Source organism: Mirounga angustirostris, unplaced genomic scaffold, assembly GCF_029215605.1.
Source record: "Mirounga angustirostris isolate CCGP_5_RB_7025 unplaced genomic scaffold, mMirAng1.0.hap1 SCAF_2, whole genome shotgun sequence".
Classification (NCBI taxonomy): domain Eukaryota; kingdom Metazoa; phylum Chordata; class Mammalia; order Carnivora; family Phocidae; genus Mirounga; species Mirounga angustirostris.
Genome location: NW_026991710.1, coordinates 98,531,452 through 98,553,622, shown reverse-complemented (window position 1 = coordinate 98,553,622; position 22,171 = coordinate 98,531,452). Strand labels below are relative to the sequence as shown.

Here is a 22,171-nt window from a genome sequence, read left to right as displayed (position 1 = left end):
AGGCCTTCACAGAACCACAGATACCACCGTGCTTCAGAGCTGCTAATGTAGAGGCGTGGAGGTATAATTAAATTCAGAATTTTTGATTCATCATTTAGTTTTGCCACTAGACAAGCCCTCTTCACGTGAGACAGAATATCTAGGCTATGCCTAATTCATAAAACTGAAGACAAAAATGAAATGAAAGCTCATGTAAAATAATAGTTTAGGGGCGCCTGGGTGGCTCAGTTGGTTAAGCGACTGCCTTCGGCTCGGGTCATGATCCTGGAGTCCTGGGATTGAGTCCCACATCGGGCTCCCTGCTCAGCAGGGAGTCTGCTTCTCCCTCTGACCCTCCCCCCTCTCATGCTCTCTCTATCTCATTCTCTCTCTCAAATAAATAAATAAAATCTTAAAAAAAAAAAAAAAATAATAATAATAGTTTAGATCTCCTGTCCGGTAGGGGGCGCCAGAGTTCCTGATTATTTAAAGTAGTAATCCCTTACTGGGTACAATGAATAAAACTGCTTTTTAAAAAATTTTTACTAACTAAAGAAAAGCAAAATGGAAATAATCAATAGAGAATTAATTCTTGCTTATTGTTCTTTGATCGGTGATCATTTCATCGAGATGTTCTCCAAACAATAACTGATCATCTGAAGTCTCTGACTGATACTCAGTATTCCATCCATGGAGACATCACCCCTTTTTGTAGAAAAAGGAAGCGTTTGACAACTCTCTTGAATTCACATTCTTGCTATTAGCTGTGCTGCCTTCTCAGCAAACAGGGATTCCTATGTTTGATCTATGCAAATGTCAGGATATGATTTTCTATTTTTAAGGCACATGACATTAAATTAACAGAAACTCTTCGAATTTACAGAGAATATTCCCTGATTGTAAGCTATATCCAGCCTTGGCAAACAAACAAGAACTATGTTTCCAGTTCACAAACCACTTTTTCAAAATAAACGTTCACAAAAGTTGTGAATGGAATCAAAATAATTATTTGAAACCAAAAGAAATCTAATTAAATGGCATGCATGATTTTTCTCTCTGGCTTGCCTCATTTTAAGTGTGTGTGTGTGTATGTGTAAAATATACAGAACTAAGCTGACTTTCTCAATCATCTGACAGCAATCCCAATGGCACTTTTTAGGCTTCCTCTTTCTAAATTGCCATGTAAGGGACAAGTTTGTATGACCAAATGGCAGGGGGGAAGCAATTAACGTAGACTGTCACAATAGCTTTCAACCTTCAAATCCCCAATATTAATTACTCGTAAAACCATATTTCACTTCTTATCACTGTTTCCCCTTACCCAACAGGAGTGTTGTTAGGCTTTATCTAACACCGGTCTAACATACGCAGGAAGAAACAACCTTCACCCTTTACGGGCCAGCTCTCTGAAATTCAGGAGTCCTCTGGTCTCACTGATCTGCCTAGCCCAAGGAGGAAAGACCTAAAACCTGGTCAGCGACTGCCTCAGCTACAACTGCGCCGCTCACACTGCGTGCACGCAAGCCAATAGGGCTAGTTTCTAAGGGTGTTCAACCCTCAGTCTGTTAGAATAAGTTATAAATTTCTTGGGCGATGAAGGGGAGACTGTCTTATTCCCTCTTTCTTGAAACCCCTGTTTCTCCTTTTTCTATTCTAGCTCTATCCTCTAGGCCTTCAAACATACTTGATTCTCCTGTGGCCCTAAGAACACCTGCTATAATCACACAGCCCTCCTAAGCTACCAGCATCTCTGCATCTTTCTTGTCCTTTGAAGGTACTCGACAAATACTGAGTGAAAGAATAGATTTCCATGCTTTGCCACCTGATACAAAATTGAATTTTTTATAAAGAAAGGGGAAAGTAATTCCAGTGAAGGGAAACAAAAATCAATACAGAGTTTTTAGGAATTCTCAGTTGGACAAGAGGTGAAATTTAAGATGAAAAAACAAGCTGAATAAAACAATTTTTAGGAAAAAACATTTCTTTTCTATTGTGAAAAATACATTAGCTATCAGACTTTCATTAATAAGTTGATAACCATTAGTGGTGTTACTCCAAGTGGGAGTTTTACCATATTGCTACAAACCAAGGAAAGTTCATAAAGGCTAGAGCCCAGTGATCTTACAGAGAAGATTTATACTTAAAAATAAATAAGCAACAGTTTGCATTCCCAACCAACAGTCTAAGAGGGTGCCCCTTTCTCTGCATCCTCACCAACTGGTGCAGCCACTCTGGAAAACAGTACGGAGGTTCCTCAAAAAGTTAAAAACAGAGCTACCCTACAACCCAGCAACGGCACTTCTAGGTATTTATCCAAAGGAGACAAAAAGAGTGATCCGAAGGGGCACACACACCCCAATGTTTATAGCAGCAATGTCCACAATAGCTAAAATATGGAAAGAGCCCAGATGGTCCATTGACAGATGAATGGATAAAGATGTGGTATATAAATACGATGGATGTTACTCAGCAAGAATGAAATCTTGTCACTTGCAATGATGTGGATGGAAGTGGAGGCTATTATGCTAAGTGAAATAAGTCAGAGAAAGACAAAGACATATGTTTTCACTCATGTGGAATTTAAGAAACAAAACAGATCAACATAGGGGAAGGGAGGCAAAAATAAAATAAGATAAAAACAGGGAGGCAAACAATAAGAGACTTTTAGCTATAGGGAACAAACAGGGTTGCTGGAGGGGAAGTGGGGGTGGGGGAGGGATAGGGTAACTGGGTGATGGGCATTAAGGAGGGCACTGGATGTAATGAGCCCTGGGTGTTACATGCAAGTGATGAGCCATTAAATTCTACTCTTGAAACTAATAATACACTACACGTTAACTAAACTGAATTTAAATAAAAATAATAATTAATTAATTAATAAGCAAACAAAATCAGCAGAAGATGCTCATTCATTCACAAATAGTTGATTCTCTACTACGTATCCAGCTGGGGTAAACTAAACAAGTATGGCCTCACAGAGCTTCTAGCCCAGTGGAGACTACATATAAGGGACAGTTCTATCTATGCACTGAGGGTGGGGAGTGGAGAGTACTTAGTTCCAACCTGAGGGCTCACAGTTGGCTTCCTTAATGGTGGATATCTGGTTTAGCTAAGTGAAAAGGAAAGAGAACATTCCAGGCAGAAGAAACAATATGTGTGAAAATCTAAAGGCAGACTAGAGAAGTTGAAAGTCTTCCCACTATTTATTCAAATACGAATTATGAATGATGATTAAAACTATTTATAAAGTATTAATATAATACTTAAATATTATATATAACTTATATAAATACATAAATATTTATAAATGTATAAAATAAAGCAAATGGCTTTAATAAATGTATATTTGAACTCTTAAGAAGGAGAACTCCCCAGAGGCAAAATAAAGCTAATTAAAAAACAAATCAGTCAACTTGTGAACTGATACTGTCAGACCTAGGAATATTTGCAGAACTATATCATGAAGGGCATTTAATACCCACCCAAGCAGGAAACAGAGTATTTGGGTAATGGCTTTCCAAGTAAGGCTGAAACATTTGAAGAGTTATGCCCTCAATGAACATTAAGATGGGGAGGGGGGCTTTGGGGGGACAGAAGAAATCCACTGGGATACTGGAAAACAAAGGAAGCATGCCTGTCTTAATCTGGGCTAATAATAACATTGGGTCCATCCTCATTAACACAGATTTGATGTTTGAGTATCATCCAGGACTACCCAAGTTAGACTGTAATCACAAAAGAAGTCTCAGGCCAGTAAAGACACCTGGCAAAAGCAAAGGTAAAATGTCTTTGGAAAAACATAACCCCAAATAGACCCATAAAATTTCTATAGAAATTATGCCAGTAAAGACAAATTCCTAATTCATAATTGCAAAACACATGAGGAAACAATTCACAATGCATGAAGTCAGAAGCCACAAGACTAGGATCAGATCCCCAAGAAATTCAGACAATAAAACTCTTTGATAGAGGCTGTTGGAAGAAATCATTAATCCCTCATTCTTATATTTCCAAATGAAGGAACACCCCTAAAACCATACTCTTAGCCTCTTGTTCCACCTCTAAATCAACTCAATCAGATACCCAATTGGAGGGTGACGGCCACATCACTCCACAGACCTTAAGTGGTTTAAGTAAATCTAATAAAAAGCAGTGAATGCTGGGGATTTGTTTCTTTTCTTTACCTTTCTAATCCCGATCCACTGTAAGACGGAAATCCTAGGTAAGTGTCTGGATATGTGGCCTGTCTCAAGATCTAACCTTCTGAAGGGGTGGGGGTGAGGCAGGGAATGTTAGCAAACCCATTTAACTGTAACATGTTCTCCAACCTGTATATTTGCTTCAAACCCCTCATTTACCTAACCATCTCCACAAAGCGCCACACCAGAGCATCACAAGGTTTTCTTGGAGTGCTATGCCTATCTCCTGTAAGGTATTTCTAGACTGTCATTCTGCAATATCAATGGGCCTTTTCAATCAATGGCTTCTCCTGCTTCTAATCAATGTGGTAAATCTGCTTTCCCGGGTCTGTCAAGGACTGTGCTGTTCAAGGGACGTAATGTACAAGGCAGAACATTCTTCTTACTCACCTGCTAGAGGCTGTATAGAAGGCAGGAGCGAAGTCAACACTGAATGAGATCCCATTTTAGGGAAGAATGCAGTAAATATGGCCTAAAGAGTTCAAGAAAAGCATAGTTGTAAGGTATATTGTCCTATTTTGTATTATCAAATTCTGAAAAGCAAATTTAACAAGACCAGAAGTTATCATTCACACTTTTCTTCTTCCTATTCTGAGACTTGCGTTTATGCTGATCGCCAACCTGATGATGGGCAGTTCATTGACAGCCAGGATTCGTAGGCGGTACAATGGTTGTGACTGTGGCAGAAATAATAATATAACCGATATAAATAAATGGTATCAGGAAACTGCAAAAGCAACAAGATACTATTTTCATAGAAACAGGTTCTAAAGAGCCACAACATTGTGAGTATAACAGAGTTGCTCTTTTCTTCTCTTGGTGGAGATTATGAAATTCGGGAGGAGGAGCACATTTGACAATGAAAAACACAAGCAGATGGTTCCTGAACCTGAACACGAGGAGACGGTACCTGGACACTAGTGGTGGTGACTGATTTTCACAATTACTAACTGGACAATGAAACATGTCAACTCTGTGCTCCATTTTCTAAAATTTTCCTTGAAAAGTCATTGCAGTAGTTTCCTATTGCTGGTGTAAGAAATTACCACAAATGTATGGATTTAAAACAGCACAAACTTACTAGCTTACAGTTCAGGGGATCAAAAGTCTAAAATGGGTCGGCACAGCTGCATTCCTCCTAAAGGCCATTTCTTTGCCTTTTTGAGCTTTTGGCTGCAGGCACTGCTTACTTCATGGCCTCCTCCTCCATCTTCAAAAACAAATTTTAATTCTGTCTATATTCCTTTTAGGTAAGCAAAAATTTATATAAGAAAGTAGATTTTATGAGGTTTTTGGAAGATAAAAACAAGATGTGTTAAGTGCCCAGCCAGCACAGGAAGTGCACTAGGAGACTAGAAGACCATGATTATTGTCACTATTATCACGAGGATGATAATGATGAAAGATTTCCATCCCAGAAGTTAAAATAAAAGCTTTTATTCTTATGAAGAGAAAACTTGACTATTGAAAGCACATCCAGAATGAGTTAAACTTAGATTGTGCTTTGCCATTTACCAAGCCCTTTCACACACGTGACCTTATCTCATCTTGCCCACAATTCTGTGATACAGGCATTATTTTCATTCCTGACTTTCTGGTGATGAAACTGAGTCTCAAAGACTCAGTTGCTTCACCATTGGTAGTCTGCGGAATTGGAATTGCCACGGGAACCCAAGTCTCCCCCATCACATCTGCCGTACTTTGCGTTACAAAATAGTTCTGCTCTCTAACAGTTCCAACTGGTCGGGCTTTTATTATGTAAATCAGTAATTTTCAAAGTGTGGTTCCTGGACCAGCAGCACCAGTAACACCTGTTGAAAATGCAGATGCAGGCACCTGGGTGGCTCAGTTGGTTAAGCGACTGCCTTCCGCTCAGGTCATGGTCCTGGAGTCCCAGGATCGAGTCCCGCATCGGGCTCCCTGCTCGGCAGGGAGTCTGCTTCTCCCTCTGACCCTAACCCCTCTCATGTGCTCTCTCTCATTCTCTCTCAAATAAATAAATAAAATCTTTTAAAAAAAAAATGCAGATGCTCAGGCCCTGTGCCTGATTGGCTGAGGGTCAGGCTGAGCAAGATTAGTTTCTTATAAGCTCTCCAGGTTATTCTGATGGACGCTGAAGTTTGAGAACTACTGATCTAAAACATTGCTCTTTTCTTCTAACTGCTTACAATCTCGAGATTAAAGACCCAGCCACAAAAAGCCATTTAAGTAATGATTCAGTGATTAACACTTTTATTAGAGAGACTCCTAGAAGTCTCTTTGAACTTTGTTCTCTAATTATTTGGCTTTTTCATCTCAACAGAAATACAACATATTCCATCTACATAGGAAAGAGAAAAGTAAAACATTGAATTTCAACAGGACAGAAGTAAGATAATAATGATGGTTTCCAATCATCTAATGATGGACACCTGGGCTGCTTTCATAGTTTGACTATTATAAATAATGCTGCAATAAACATTGGGGTGCATATATGCCTTCAAATTTTTTATTCTTTGGGTAAATACCCAGTAGTTCAAATTCCTGAATTGTAGGATAGCTCTATTTTTAACTTCTTGAGGAACCCCCATACTGTCTTCCACAGTGGCTGCACCAGTTTCCATTCACACCAACAGTGAACGAGAGTTCCTTTTCCTCCACATGCTCACCCAACAATTGTTTCTTGAGTTTTTGATTTGAGCCATTCTGACAGGTGTGAGGTGATATCTCATATGGTTCTGATTTGCATTTCCCCGATGATGAGTGATGTTGAGCATCTTTTCATGTGTCTGTTGGCCATGTGGATGTCTTCTTTGGGGAAATGTCTTCATGTCTTCTGCTCATTTTTTAATTGGATTATTCGGTTTTTGGGGTGTTGAGTTGTATAAGTTCTTTAATATTTTGGTTACTAACCCTTTATTGAATATGTCATTTGCAAATATCTTCTCCTATTTAGTAGGTTGTATTTTAGTTTTTTCCTTTGGTGTGCAAAAGCTTTTTATTTTGATGTGGTGTATATATATATATACAATGGAATATTATTCAGCCATAAAAAGAATGAAATCTTGCCATTTGCAATAACATGGATGGATCTAGAGACTGTAATACTAAGCGGAATAAGCCAGTCAGAGAAAGACAAATACCATATGATTTCACTCATATGTACAATGTAAGAAACAAAACAAATGAGCAAAGGAAAAAAAGGAGAGAGAAATTAAAAAACAGACTCTTAACTGCAGAGAACAAACAGATGCTTCCTAGAAAGGGGGTCGGTGGGGGGGATAGGTGAAATGAGTGATGGGGATCAAAGGCACACTTATCTTGATGAGCACTGAGTGATATATGGAAGTGTTGAATCACTGTATTGTATACCTGAAACTAATATAATTCTGTATGTTAACTACACTGGAATTAAAATAAAAAAATAAGCTGTGGGGTAAATAAATAAAATGATGGTTTCCAGAATTTCCTCCCCTTCCATATTATCTACAGTTGCTTAAGCAGGATCTTGAAAGATCCGATCCATTATCAGTCCTCTTCCTCCTCTGCATAGATCATATGCTTGGAGAGCACTTAATTGCAGCAGGCCGGAATGATGACAATAAGTCCTCTCACAGCTGGAACAAAGACGAACTGGATGTGGCATGCCCTAGGCCAAGAGGGGCAAAGGGAGAGCTGACATTTTATATGTTATAAATACTGCTTACTGGTTATTCACCAAATTGTTTCTAGGTCTGGGAGTAAGGGTGAAGGTTATTGTTCTGATTTATCATCCATGTCCTGATGGGTTGAATCAACATCCAGGAGCAATTTGGGAGGGCAAAGATTCCTGCAGGTTGCCACACCAGAGGTTGGATGATCACTGTTCATTATCAGAACCAAGGGACCAGTCCAGCTTCGAAAGAGGCTCTGGGGAAGACACGCAAAAAAGCATCCCTGAGGAAAAGTAGTCTGTTCCAAGTTTATCACAGACAGTAAGCATTTCAAAGGAGATTTAGAAGAGGAGGTGAGGCTAGCGGTGCTTACCCAAATCCAGGGTGAGGCTGGTCCCCCGCTCAGCCGTAGACCTTCCTTGCTGCTCTAGTTTGGAGCCTCTTCAAACCCTGGGGTACACTCCAGATGGGAATGGGGCTATTCCAGCTCTTCAAGGAGAGAGCTCTGCCCCAGCCGGCGAAGAGAGCCTGACGACTGTCCTGCCACAGGTTCAGTGAAACATCCTCCTGCCCTGAGCCCTGCACCTTAGTCGGCCCACAGGAGCCTTAAAGCCTGTGTCCTGGGCACCACTGGAAGGTGATTTCATGCCTAAAGAGGATCTTTCTGTAGCATGACCAGAGGACAGTTCTCTGCATTATAGCAAGGCCTTCTAGCAGTGGAGGGAAGGAGGTGAACATTTATTGAAGCAGTAACTATGCACCAGGCCTTTTCCATATACTAACTCATTTTATCCTTATAATGAGCTCATTAAGTAGATAATTTTATCCCCATTTTTCAGACACGAGAACAAAGCAGAGAAAGTTGGGTTCCTTACTCAAAGTCACATAGCTGGCAGTTGATAGAGCCAGAATATGCACTCTGGTCTGGCTGCAAAGTTCCTGTCGATGCTGTCACGCGGAAGGGGCCCAATGGGCTCACCGCCTGCCTCTGAGCAAAGGTCACTGCAGGCCTTCCTGCGTGAGCTGTTGCCCCCAGGTCAACGGGGATCACAGTGTGGACATCGCCTGTGCCATCTTTGTTGGCCTGCCAACATGCATCCTAATCATGCGGCCCCGAGGGAGAAGCACTGCGCACTTCTCCCACCACCAAGCGAGGGGATGGAGATCAGAGCCAGGGGGGTTTTCTCATGGGTGATCCCTACTTATTCTACCTACTCCTCTCAGAACTTCCAGACCTCTTTCCTCCACATTACCCCCCACACACGTCAATTAAACAGAAAGCCATCATCAATTTTTGGGGGGTTCTCTTACATGAGAAAAAAAAAAAGGCTGAGGTGAATATTTGATTGCAAAGGAGGACAAACAGCATTTGCTGCAATCTGCTTATTTCAGCATAATCCTTTAAGTGCTCTTTTATTTGCCCTAAACAAGCTTGATATACAACACAGTCATAACCATCAATGATATTTCAGCCAGTTAATCATTCATTAGGCTATCTAAGTCAGAAGAACAGTTTTCTTTGAAGTTTGTATTCCCATTTTCAAGTTGGCCCAACGGACCTCTTTCAGAAACGGACTCCTTTCTTCTTGGGATATATACTTTTTTTTGGAATATATAATTTATTATTTCCCACTGGGGATTTTAACTATGATAGGATAGTGAGGTATTAACTAACACTTCCCTTTGTATTTACCGACTACAATTACATCCTTCGTTTTACAAGCTATTTGCCAGGACAATTCCGTGTCAGAATCCATTCCTCCATACCAGGGCAGGGTTCCTAGGCAGCACTAACTCAGGCTGCTACTTGCCAGGCAGAGCACACAATATGGAATGGGATAGGAGGAGAGCATTTGTAGATGGCCCAGGGTGTTCTGTCATGGCCCAGACCTAGGAAGGAACAGAGCTGTGTGTGTGAGCTGATTTTACTATGGGCATTTGGTCATCAAATCTAATTTAGGAATTTTGCCTAAGGGGTGAGTATGTGCCTACACTGCAAGAGTGGGGCATCAGCCTCCAGTATATAACTTATATTTAGAAATAACCGTTATATGGGGCGCCTGGGTGGCTCAGTCGTTAAGCGGCTGCCTTCAGCTCAGGTCATGATCTCAGGGTCCTGGGATCGAGTCCCACATCAGGATCCCCGCTCCGCGGAAGCCTGCTTCTCCCTCTCCCACTCCCCCTGCTCTCTCTCTCTCTCTGACAAATAAATAAATAAAATCTAAAAAAAAAAAAAAGAAAGAAAGAAATAACCGTTATATGGTGCTTTATCTTCAACACGGAGAATACAGGGGTCTGAGAAATAGTAAAAGTAAAAGTTGCCCTGTTACCACCACTTCCTACCCCAGCTCTGGTCTCTATGAGTTAGGAACGCTTATTTCCCAAGAGGCCAATGGACAAGGAAAGAAGTCACCATCCTGGCAGGAATAATTAAGGACAGAGTATCAGAAGATAGGGCTGCTCTTATAGCCGCCACAGTGTGAGCCAGAATCCCAGGCTCCTCGGGGCAAGTCCCTAAGGCAAGGCAAATCTAGAATGGGGAAAAGAAGAGAGAGATTATGAACTCAGCTGTCACCCCAAGGATAGCTGCCTGCCTGGGACTATTAGCTCATCCCACTAACCTACTTTTCCCCAGAGAAAGAGACCAGTCAGAATCCTAGAGGAACTGTTCCCAGATGAAGTCAACTTATTTTATTAAGCAAGTTGACCCGAGCAGTGCAAGAAGTAGATTTTAGTGGATGCTGTGGTGTCCTGACAAGATTCACCTCTCGCCCTAGCCACGGCCGCCTCAAGACCTACACTCGCCCCACCAAGGCACAAAGGCACTCACTGTCCAGGCTGACTGTCAGCTCACAGCTGGGCCAAGAAATTATCTGAGGCCTAAGGGAGCTGCCTGGCTCATGGTTCTCTCCGGGGGCAACCTGTGTCCTGTCCCTGGGCTATGAGGGTTCAGAACAAAGACCCAGCCCCCTCGTCTGAGTGAGGCACAACTCTGAAGGGCTATTCCAGTTCCAGAATTCCTCAGAGGACTGGTTAAGGACTTGGTTGCTGTGGCAGAGCAGACCAGCTTCTCCCTGCTGCCCAGTCCTGCTGCCTCCCCTCACAGGGGTTTTCCCAAGAGCATTCCCCAATAAGCTGCACTGAATTATCTGTCTTCAAGTCTGTCTTTCAGGGAGCCCAACCTAAAATAAATGTGAAGAGTGGCAATTCCTAAATGAAGGGATTACTGAAGGTTATCTCCTTTTTGCTTATCTGCATTTTCTGATTTTCAACAATAAACATAAATTACTTCTGTAGTAAGAGCTATATATGCATACATGCACACTGCATATATAACAAATTTCTTAGAGTCATTAAGTTCAGAGGAAAAATAGCCATTTAGGTGTGATCTACAACATACAAAATGAAGAGAAGACATTTGGAGGGAAGAATATTTTATCACACTGTTATTTAAATTTGTATTTTTCTAGTTATTAGTGAGTGTGAATAAATATTTCCTGTTTAATGACCAAGAAAATAAAATTAAGAGGAGAAAAAAACCAAAACAGATAGATTTTATATATTAGTGAAAAAAATTTTGGTAACAGACAAAAGAAAAACATCTAGAAACAAATAATTGATTGAAACCAACTCAAAAATGTAAAATATGGATAGTATTTATAGTAGTAAAAAAATTATAGTATATATAATATACATATTACATGATATGTATTATATATATTATATTATTATACTATACCCTTATATATATTATTATAATTAAAGGAATTAAATTGCTCTTTTAAAACATTTCCCATAAAGAAGACAAAAAGGATCTATCAAGCTCAGACAGATTCACAATGAGTCCTATCAAATTTTTAGAGGAAAAATAATTATTGATGAAGACGTGGCTAAGTACTCTTATATACACTGTTTTAGGGAGCATACATTGATATACCACTTTGAAAAACTTATTTGGTATTATTTTTTCCCCTATTTTTAAAATCTGTTTTAAGGGTTTTTTTAAATCCAAGTTTCATATGCACATTTGTCCTCCAGCAGCTTCTCAGAAAAGATGTTTATGAGATAAATTTTTTGAGACACGTATAACTGGAAAACATCTGTAGTCTATCCTAATACTCAGTTGATAGTTTGGATAGAATTCTAGATTAGAAAAATAAGCAACAATTTCCTTTATATTTTGCAGGCAATGCTCCTTGATCATCTAACTTCCAGTATGCTGTTGAGAAATTTAAACCCATCATGATTATGATGTGTATGTCACCTGTCCCTGCCACCTCACCCTACCCCCCAGAATCACAGAAATTTATAAAATTATTTCTTTTTGCCCACATACATGAAATTTCACTTTGTGCCTGAGTGTGATCCTATTCTCACCCACTGTACTAAGTACTTGGTGGGCCTATTCAATGTGGAAAATATCTTTCATTTGGGGAATTTTCTTGTGACTTACATGCTGCATGGTTTCCTGCCTTCCGTTCTTCAATTCTGAATTTCTGTTTCTCAAATGTTATGACTCCTAGACTGTTCCTCTAATTTCCTTTTCTTTGTCTTTTTAATATATTTTCTGGGATGTTTCTTTATCATCCAGCTCTTTTATTAAGTATTTCATTTCTTCCATCATATTTTTAATTTCTTTTTTTTCTTTTTAAAGATTTTATTTATTTATTTGACAGTGAGAGACACAGCAAGAGAGGGAACACAAGCAGGGGGAGTGGAAGAGGGAGAAGCAGGCTCCCCGCAGAGCAAGGAGCCCGATGCGGGGCTCGATCCCAGGACCCTGGGAACATGACCTGAGCCGAAGGCAGACGCCCAACAACTGAGCCACCCAGGCGCCCCTCATATTTTTAATTTCTAAGAGCAGTTTCTGATTCTCTGTTCAATTTTCATGGCATCCTATTTTTGTTCCAAAGAAACATATTCTCTTACATTTCTGAAAATATTAATGAGAGTTACACTCCTACTTTTATTTTTGAAGTTTTATTCTTCCCACATAGATCTAAAATCTATCATCCATTTGTTTTGCTCTCTCTCTCTTCCATATTAGAGATTTCTTTTCTCAAATGTCTCCTTAATTAAATGTTCGTTTTTCAAGGTCTGTGACTAAAGGCCTGGTGAGCTTGTCAACTGTGAACTTCCCTTTGGGTGATCTAGGTGGGCCATTTGTTGGGGAAAGTGCAATGACATTTTCTTCAGGTCTTTCTTCGTGGTCTGGTCAGATCCCCCAGAGTTCTAAAATCTTGTATAGAGAGTAAAGGCCTGGCTTCCGGTGTTCTAAAAAGTGAATAGGGTGGATCTCTTGATATTTAATAGGCACACATTCAATTAATCTTCCTGTTTCTTTACAGTATTTGTGTCCTCAACTGTGTCTACTTTTCCTCAGTCAGTTCTGTGCTAGCTTCTCTGGAGAATAATTCGGCTGGCTGTGAGGAATAATTGCTCACGGGCTTAGTATAGAGAAGGCGATTTGAGAATTTAACTGCTTCTTTAAACACTTTCAATCAATTCACTATTATTTCAGCTAGCTCCTTTAGTCCCATCTTCCAGAGACACCAATTATGGGGCCTTTTGAAGATTCTGCAGTATAAATTAAGTTTGTTCTCTGATTCCTTCCCAGCACCCCTTACCCTAAGTTAGGTTTGGCTTTCTCAGTCCTACCAAGCAGTTTACCATTCATCCATTTACTTTCCAGATTTAGAAATTTTACTGATATTGTCTCATCTTCTCTTTTCCCCATCTCTGTGTATTTTTGCCTTCTTAAAAGCTTTAGTGAGATTTTAAAAGGAAACAAAATTAGACATATGCATTACAACTATTGTCTTTACTAGGAAATGTGACTTTAAAAAAATGAAGATGCACAGAGCCTATTACTCAGTAATTTCATTTACAGGTAAACTCTTGGTACATGTGTACCAGCAGCAATGGGCAGAGATATTCATAGCTTTATTGACATATCAACAAAAAGGAACTCATGGATGAGTCTTAGAAACATAATGGTTAGTTCTTTAAAAATTACAGAAGGGTGTATACAGTATGAAATAAATTTGTTCTGTTCAAAATAAAAAATCCTAAACATGTATTGCCAGTTACTGATATCTTTAATATATCTAACGAAACTTAAAAAGGCAAAGCAATGATAAACATAAAAAAAAAAAATTAAAGCAGTAGTTACCCTTGGTTGGACAGAAACAGAGAGTTAAAATTGGGGATGAAAATAAGGAGCTTCAACAGTATTGGCAATTGTTAGAGTCCCTAGAAGCAAAACCTGATGTAAGAATCTGAGGTAAGTAGGAAGTTATCCCAGCAGATACTGGTAAGGGAGTAGAGAAGTCAAATGGGAAGGGAAGGAAGAGAGAGGAAGTCTACACAGGTAAGTTATAAGCAGATTATTACTGTGAGCAACCGAGGCTCAATATCACTGGGGACCTCTTAAACGCTGTAGAGAATACATGTCAAAGTCATCCCACCTGAGGGACCAAGAAGCTTAGATATCTATCTACTAGCTCCTTCCCATTATTACTTGAGGGTTGCTCCCGATGGCTTCCTTCCCTGGCACATCCAGCATGCCCTGCTTGCAGGGGCTGAGCATGGTTCTTGACCAGAGGAAAGCCTGCAGGCAAAGCCTCTCAGGTGCTCAAGGCAGAGAGCCACTGGGAACTAGTGAGCACTAAGCGGGGAGGCCTCCCACAGTACTATTGCACTTTTTAAACTAGGAGTGGCTAAAATGGGATTTATTTGGTTATTCTTCGTAGTATGTATGTGAAGTGTATACTTTCATATCAATGCTAATGTTAATTAAGAATATTAAGTAAACTTGTACATGTTTCTTGAATGCCCGTTTTGTTCTTTGCAAGATGTTTGTTAGAAATGTGAACTTCATGATATGCTTCATTTTCACTGACCTTCTGCTCACTTGCAGGAATGGGGCTGTAGAGTCCCTGGTGTCATTGGGCCCTAATCCGTTCTCTGAACAAGCTGGCCTCCACTGCAGGAGGGCTGTTGTAATTCGGTGTAAATATGGTCATTTATAAAGCAGCAGGAACTGATTTGCAAGAACTCTTAAGACTGTATTTTAGGAAAACAACATGTTGTGAAATTCAATTCAAGTTATGTGCCTGTTTTTGTATTATATGGATCATTTTTACATAGTAAGATTTTGGCGTTTGGGGTTTTAGAACTCATATGACATGGGCTAAGACAACTTTTTGGATCATAATTAATTCAATTCCCGATTATGCTATTCCAAGCAGGAACAGTTCTATAAAATCCTCTTTTCTGTGGCCAGCATATTACAGTGCTGTTTACTGAGCCAGATGAATTTTAGGCTGTGCTTACGGAGCAGGGTCATTTAATGGACCAAGGCAACAATAGCTGACCCCTGGGTGTTACTGAACCATACGCTGCAGCTGGACTTCAGGAGGGGAATTTACTAATTTGTCCTGGGTTACACAAACAGGCCAAAGTCGCCCTAATTGATTTTAGAGAATTCTTTCCGACTACTCAAAATCCTTGGAGCCAATAGCTCTGTATGAAGTCAGCTATATAGACAACACATATTTATTGATTAAATTACCCCTTTAATACATCAGCTTAAAAAACAAAAACTTTGAAAATAGGTTTCAAAAAAATTTCAGTGCCTACAATGACAAGCATACCTGTATTCTTTGACAAAAAGTCTGACTTAAACCACTATGTTAAAACAATGGAAAACACTCTTACAAAGGAACTGACAATTTACTAGCTTGAAGGTCCTTCATTTTCCTCTGAACAATACAAGCTCATCATTCCACCTCTGAAGGTGAGTCTCTATTTACACTCACGATAAACTGATCAGAAATTATGGAATGAGCTGTTTCAGAAGAGCTCCTAAGAACTGACTGTAGAGGTGGGGATGTAAGCAGAATAGAGGAGTTGGACAGAGAATTCACTATCTCTTGCACTAACCCTGTCTTTATTTAAAATTTTGATATCTTGGGGTGTCTGGGTGGTGCAGTCAGTTAAGTGTCTGCCTTCGGCTTAGGTCATGGTCCCCGGGTCCTGGGATCAAGCACCGCGATGGGTTTCCTGCTCAGTGGGGAGCCTGCTTCTCCCTCTCCTCCTGGCTCCTGCTCTTTCTCACTATCTCTCTCTCAAATAAATAAATAAAATCTTAAAAATAAAAATAAAAATTTGATATCTAGCTCATCGTATTTGTTTCCATTAATATATATATATTTTTTAATGTTTCACTAAAATATTTTTATCTTGAGTGCTGAGTATTCTGGCATCCCCTTTCACTAGCTCCGCCCTAGTCCCAGTCCTGAGTGAGGGGTGCCAGGTAATGATGTCTGGCCCTCACCTGTGCCTGCTAAAGCAGACTATTACAGCAACATAGAGGCAGGTGACTAGGAAGGTACTGCACTCTCCTCTCATTGTGGGTCGAAAGTATGGGAATTCTAGGAACTAGATGAAAACTAAGGGTAGGAATATTATTCTGGGGTCATTTAAAAAGGTATCCTGTCCAAAAGGATGGTCTGAGAGGATTAAAGACAACCTAGCAGCTGCAGGCAGAAGCTGAAGGGCACCGAGGATGAGGCACTGCTACCTCTGGAGAGCTAGCCTGAGGGCCAGGACAATGAAAGGGGCGCCGCCTCTCTCTACCTCCCATTCTGCCCTCCAACCCTAGAGGCCAGAAGGAAGAAGGTTTATGGCTTGCCTGCAGCCAGGCCCTGGAATGAAGGTAGAGTGTAGAGGAGAAGTCTCAATTTTGAATGAAGAGTAAAGTATTCTTTAATATGTTAGACAAAACATTCCTCAATACTGAATTAAAGCTATGATTTTGATATGAACGTGGCCTTAGGACTCAAGGTCCTGTTGCAAAACTCCAGGGGCCCAATTCCCATTAGAATCTACTGGAACTATAGGAGTCTCATTTACAAAGATTACAATGCAAATGGTGCCCCCTGGAGCTGTGTGACTCCGAGGCCCTGATAGAACATCTTATTACTTGAATGGGCAGAAAAAAAAGGGACTGCCTAGGTTTTTAAGCAGGCACAGGAAAAAACTTCTCCCAGTGAAAGATAAAGACAAAAATAAATTTGCATTTTAGTTAAGCTCCATAAATTGTGTTCATTCAACCCCTGGTTACAGAAGGATGAGCAGAGGAATGAATGGATGAAAAAACAGATTGTAAAAGGCCAATTTAAGTTATTAAAGAGTGATTCTATTTAAATTAATCTGTTTCTTTAACAGGGAGATGCTTGAAGAAGCAAACGCCTACTGAAAAGGGAACCAACATTCATTGGGGGCAAATTTCAATGTCTGACTGACTGATGTTGTTTAGGGACTTTATCTGTATTTCAAAGGTTGGTCTTCCATATAGATAAGCTCCCTGAAAAGAGAAGACTGTGCCCTGATGCCCTTGCATCTTGATCAAATGAAGATATGTGCATGGGTCTCTATGCACACACAAACTTAAAGGAGTATACACATATACATATCTATGTGTACATATACACACATATGGGTACATAGAAATACATAAATATATATACACACAAAATGCGTGAGTGTGTTCAAACATACGTAAAACTAGATGAATCGTACATAAACCTGCTTAAGATTCTCTCCCTCTCCCTCTGCCCCCACCCAGATAGATAGATAAATAAATAAATAAATAAATAAATAAATTTTAAAAATTTCTTAATGATGTAGAGGAATATTTAATGAAATGGAAAAATTTTGATAAGGTTGTCAATTTTTATTTTTTTAAAACATTTTATTTATTTATTTGACAGAGAGAGAGCACAAGCAGGGGAAGCAGCAGGCAGAGGCAGAGGGAGAAGCAGGCTCCCCGCCGAGCAGGGAGCCCGATGTGGCCCTCGATCCCAGCACCCTGGGATCATGACCTGAGCCTAAGGCAGATGCTTAACCGACTGAGCCATCTAGGCTCCCCAAGGTTGTTAATTTTTAAAGATTTGTAAAATAATATATATAGAACAAGCTCATCTATTTGTATAACATGCATATTTTATATAAATGAATGATGTGTGTATAAATATATATAATATATAATTATAATATCTATTTCATTATAAATATATATATAAATGCTAGCTCCAACTACCTTGAGAGATAAGGTCTTGAGTAATTTTTACTTTTCTTTGGGCTTAGCTGTATTTTCAAAATTTTCTACAGTGACATATACAGTCATGGTAGTCTTCCCACTAAGTGTGTTTCTCTGTGGCAAGGATGTAAAGCTACGGTATAGCAAAGTCAACTGATGCTTTTCCTAACACTGGTAACATTTTCTTGATTTCTACAGGATTACTTCTGCTATGCCTAAAAAAGTAGCACTTTGGCAACATTATTCTTTCACTCTGAGATAAAAGTTTGCTTCATTCCATCAAGGAGCCAAAGTCCCTTGTAGTATTCTGCCAACCAGATAGCTTTGGAGCCTATGATCTGCAATTAACTTTCCTTTGGAAAGCCTGCAAACGGAGACTCCTCAATTAGGTTGCAAAATAGGCAGGGAGTCAAAATATTACACTGGGTAAGCCCATGACCCTAGTATCAAATTAGAAGGCAGTGGGGTACTGTTCATTATTAAACAAACTGTTAGCTGGTTAAACACCCACATGCTAAACCCAGACTGGGAAACAAATGGCACTTCTAAACAGGCAACAAAGGCTTTAATTAGGATACATAAGCTTACTTTGTACATATTTTGTACCCATTTTGAATCGTCTCTGCCGGGGCGCCTGGGTGGCTCAGTCCTTGAGCATCTGCCTTCGGCTTAGGTCATGATCCCAATGTCCTGGGATCCAGCCCCACATCGGGCTCCCTGCTCAGCGGGAAGCCTGCTTCTCCCTCTCCCACTCCCCCTGCTGGTGTTCCCTCTCTCACTGTCTCTCTCCGTCAAATAAATAAAATCTTTGAATCGTCTCTGCCCTCAAATTTGAAAATCTCTTAGAAGAAACAGGCTAACAGATACTATAATCAATGCAGTAAGTGTAAAAGGGTTCTGATGGCAATACTGGAGCACAGGCAAAGAAGAGTTAGCCCAGACCAGCAGGAAGGAGGAAGGCAAGGCAGCTTGTTGGATAGGTGAAACTGAGTTGACTCTGAAAATCTAAGTGGGTGCTAGGTAGGGAGAGCATGGAGTAAGGGGTGGGATTTACAAGCAGAGTTAAGAAGATGGACAAGAATACAGAGATGGGAGAGATCAGAGCACCTTGGATAGGGGAAGAGTAAAGCGAGGTGAACAGGAGAGGTAAGGAATATAGAATTTTATGCTGATGGCAATAGGGAATCCCTGGATGATAATATGCAAAGACAGGACATGGTCACATGTGCATTTTATGAAGATAATTCTCTAGACAAAACAGATTCTCAGAGACTGGAGGAGGGGAACACCATTTAAATTATTGTAGCAAACTAGGTGAGTGATAGTGACTACTAGAAAATACAAAGAGGTGATATACTTAAGTGATATTAGGGAGTAAACGTTGATTTGTTGATAAAATGGAAAGGTGAGAATAAAGGAGAGGAAAGACATTAGAATTATCCCTAGAATGGCAGAATCAATCACTGATACAGGAAATAGAAGAGGAGAGAACAAGGCTAAGTGGAAAGTTAAGCTCCTTTCCAGTTGTGTGGAATTTGAGGTGCCGATAAAGCATGCAGGTAGAGAAACCCGGTAAGGAATAGGTACCTCGGGATGCCTGGGTGGCTCAGTTGGTTAAGTGTCTGCCTTCAGCTCAGGTCATGATCCCAGGGTCCTGGGATCGAGCTCCGCATCGGGCTCCCTGCTCAGAGGGGAGCCTGCTTCTCCTCTCCCTCTGTCTGCTGCTCCCCCTTCTTGTGCTCTGTCAAATAAGTAAATAAAATCTTAAAAAAAAAAAAAATTGGAATAGGTATCTGGTAGGAGAGAGATCTGGGTTGTAACTCTGAAGTTTGGAATCACATAGATGGAAACTGAAAACATGGGAATGAAAAAGATGGCCCAGATAGACTGTGTGGAATGAAAAGAGATCTTAAGATATTTAAATATAAGGTGTCAAATGAGGAACAATTGCCCATGGAAGAGCCTAAAAAGGAGCATTCAGAGAAGTAAGTTGAATGTCAAGAAAGAATCAAATCAGGAAAAGAAAAGGAGAAATTTCCAAGTGGGGAAGAGTCAATAGTCTGGAATGCTGCAGTAACATAAAATAAAGGCCAAGATGTGTGCATAGTGTTTGGCAACAAAAAATTCATCTATGACCTCAGTGAGTAGTTTCAGTGGAGTGGTGAATATGAAAGCTGGTATTGCAGTAGATTGAGGCACTAACAGAAGAGAAGAGTGTAGAGACAAGTATAGATTATTTTCTCAGGAAGCCTGGCTATAAAGGGAAGGAGAAAGACTGAATAGTTTCTAGAAACATAAAAAGAATCCAGAGAGTCTTTTCATTTCTTAAAATGGGAAAGACTTGACCATCTTGATATGAAGGAGAAAAGATCCCACCTCAGCTTAATAAACAAAAGAGAAAGATAGGGGCAAATATGAAAATGCAGGGGGGAAAGTCTTTGCATGTGCCTCACTATTATAATTTTAAGCCTTGCTTCCTCTTGACTGAAACTGTATGTATTCATTCTTCTACACTTTAGCATAGTGCCTGGGTCACAGTAGAAATTCTAATATTTGTTGAGTAAATAAGTGGGTAAAAGAATTTATAGCAGTAAAGAAAGTACTAACAGGTGATATTGAAAATGAGAAGGCACAAATTGAGGGAATTATTATTTGATGGTTTATTTCCCCTGTGGAGTAGTATGTAGATCATCTGCTGAAGGCAAGGGAAGAAGAGTATAAGAAAATGATTAAATCAACACCAAAAAAACAAATAATCCAATTAAAATGGGCAGAGGACCTGCATAGAGATTTTCTAAAGAAGAAGATGGTCAACAGATACATGAAAAGATGTTCAACATCCCTAATCATCAGGGAAATGCAAATCAAAACCACAATGAATTATCACCTCACACCTGTCAGAATGGCTAGTATCAAAAAGACAAGGATTAACAAGTGTTGATGAGGATATGGAGAAAAAATAACCCTTGTGCATTGTTGGGGAGAATGTAAATTGGTGCAGCCCTTGTGGAAAACAGTATTGGGGTTCCTCAAAAGTTAAAAATAGAAATGCCATATAGGGGCACCTGGCTGGCTCAGTTGGTAGAACACACGACTCTTGGTGACTAACATAATAAAATTAAATTAAATTAAAAAAATAAAAAGAACATGCGACTCTTGATCTTGGGGTTGTGAGTTTGAGCATCACACTGGGTGTAGAGATTACTTTAAAAAAATCTTAAAAAAAAGAAAGAAATACCATATGATATGGTAATTCCACTATTGGGTATTTGCCCAAAGAAAACAAAAATGTTAATTTGAAAAGATATATGCACCCTATGTTTATTGCAGCATTATTTACAGTAGCCAAGCTAGGGAAGCAGCCCACGTGTCCATTGAATAATGAATGGATAAAGAAGATGTGACATAGACAGACAAATATAATGGAATACATATAATGGAATATTATTCAACCATAAAAAAGAATGAGAGCTTACAATTAGAGACAACATGGATAAACCTAGGTCATATTATGCTAAGTGAAATGAGAGAGAGAGAAAGACAAATAAAATATAATTTCACTTACACGTGGAATCTAAAAAATAAAATAAAGCAGAAACAGACCCATAAATACAGAAAACAGAGGGATAGGGTAGTTGCCAGAGGGAGAGGGTTGGGAGGATGGGCAAAATAGGTGAAGGGGAGATATAGGCTTCCAGTTAGAGAATGAATAGGTCACAAGAATAAAAAGCACAACCAAGGGAAAATAGTGATACTGTAATAGCGTTGTGTGGTGACAGATGGTGGCTACACTTGTGGTGAGCACAGCATAATGTATAGAGTTGCTGAATGACTATGTCGTACACCTGGAACTAATGTAACATTGTGTCAACTACACTTCAATAAAATAATTTTTAAAAAGAATAAAACTCTGCTTTTAATAGAAAAAAATTATGAAAGATACTGTCATGAAATGAAGAGGGAGTTGACTGGGACCCAGAGAAGTCTTGCCAGACAGTGCGGACGATTCAGCTGAGCCTAGAAACCATGCATGTGTCATAGCACAGGGCTTGGTGCAGGGAAAATGAGTAGGGGCTTCATAAGCCATGTTAGGAATGTAATTCTTACAATCCCCTGCAGGGATGGGATAGGGATCACCAGGAGCTTCTGTTGATTTCCACTTCTTCCATACCACTCCGTGACTAACATGGACTATGAGCCTAGAGAGAGAGAGAGAGAGAGCATCTGCGCCCACACACCTAATCCACCCACTCTCC

General features: G+C 39.8%; 1 protein-coding gene across 7 annotated transcripts in view; it reads right to left on the bottom strand.

Annotated features, from left to right (window-relative positions):
- The window catches only part of USP53 (ubiquitin specific peptidase 53), a 132,780-nt gene that overhangs the window by 7,715 nt on the left and 102,894 nt on the right, over positions 1 to 22,171 (bottom strand). For 4 of the 7 annotated variants that reach the window (XM_045880515.3, XM_045880514.3, XM_064584981.1 and 1 more), the window contains 2 exons: positions 19,503 to 19,656; positions 7,165 to 9,700 (listed from right to left, as the gene is read on the bottom strand). The gene's annotated coding sequence lies outside the window, so the exon portion shown is untranslated. Of the gene's footprint in view, positions 1 to 4,568; positions 4,651 to 7,164; positions 9,701 to 19,502; positions 19,657 to 22,171 lie in introns of those variants that run through there. The other 3 variants (XM_064584980.1, XM_064584982.1, XM_064584983.1) reach the window with 3 other exon arrangements.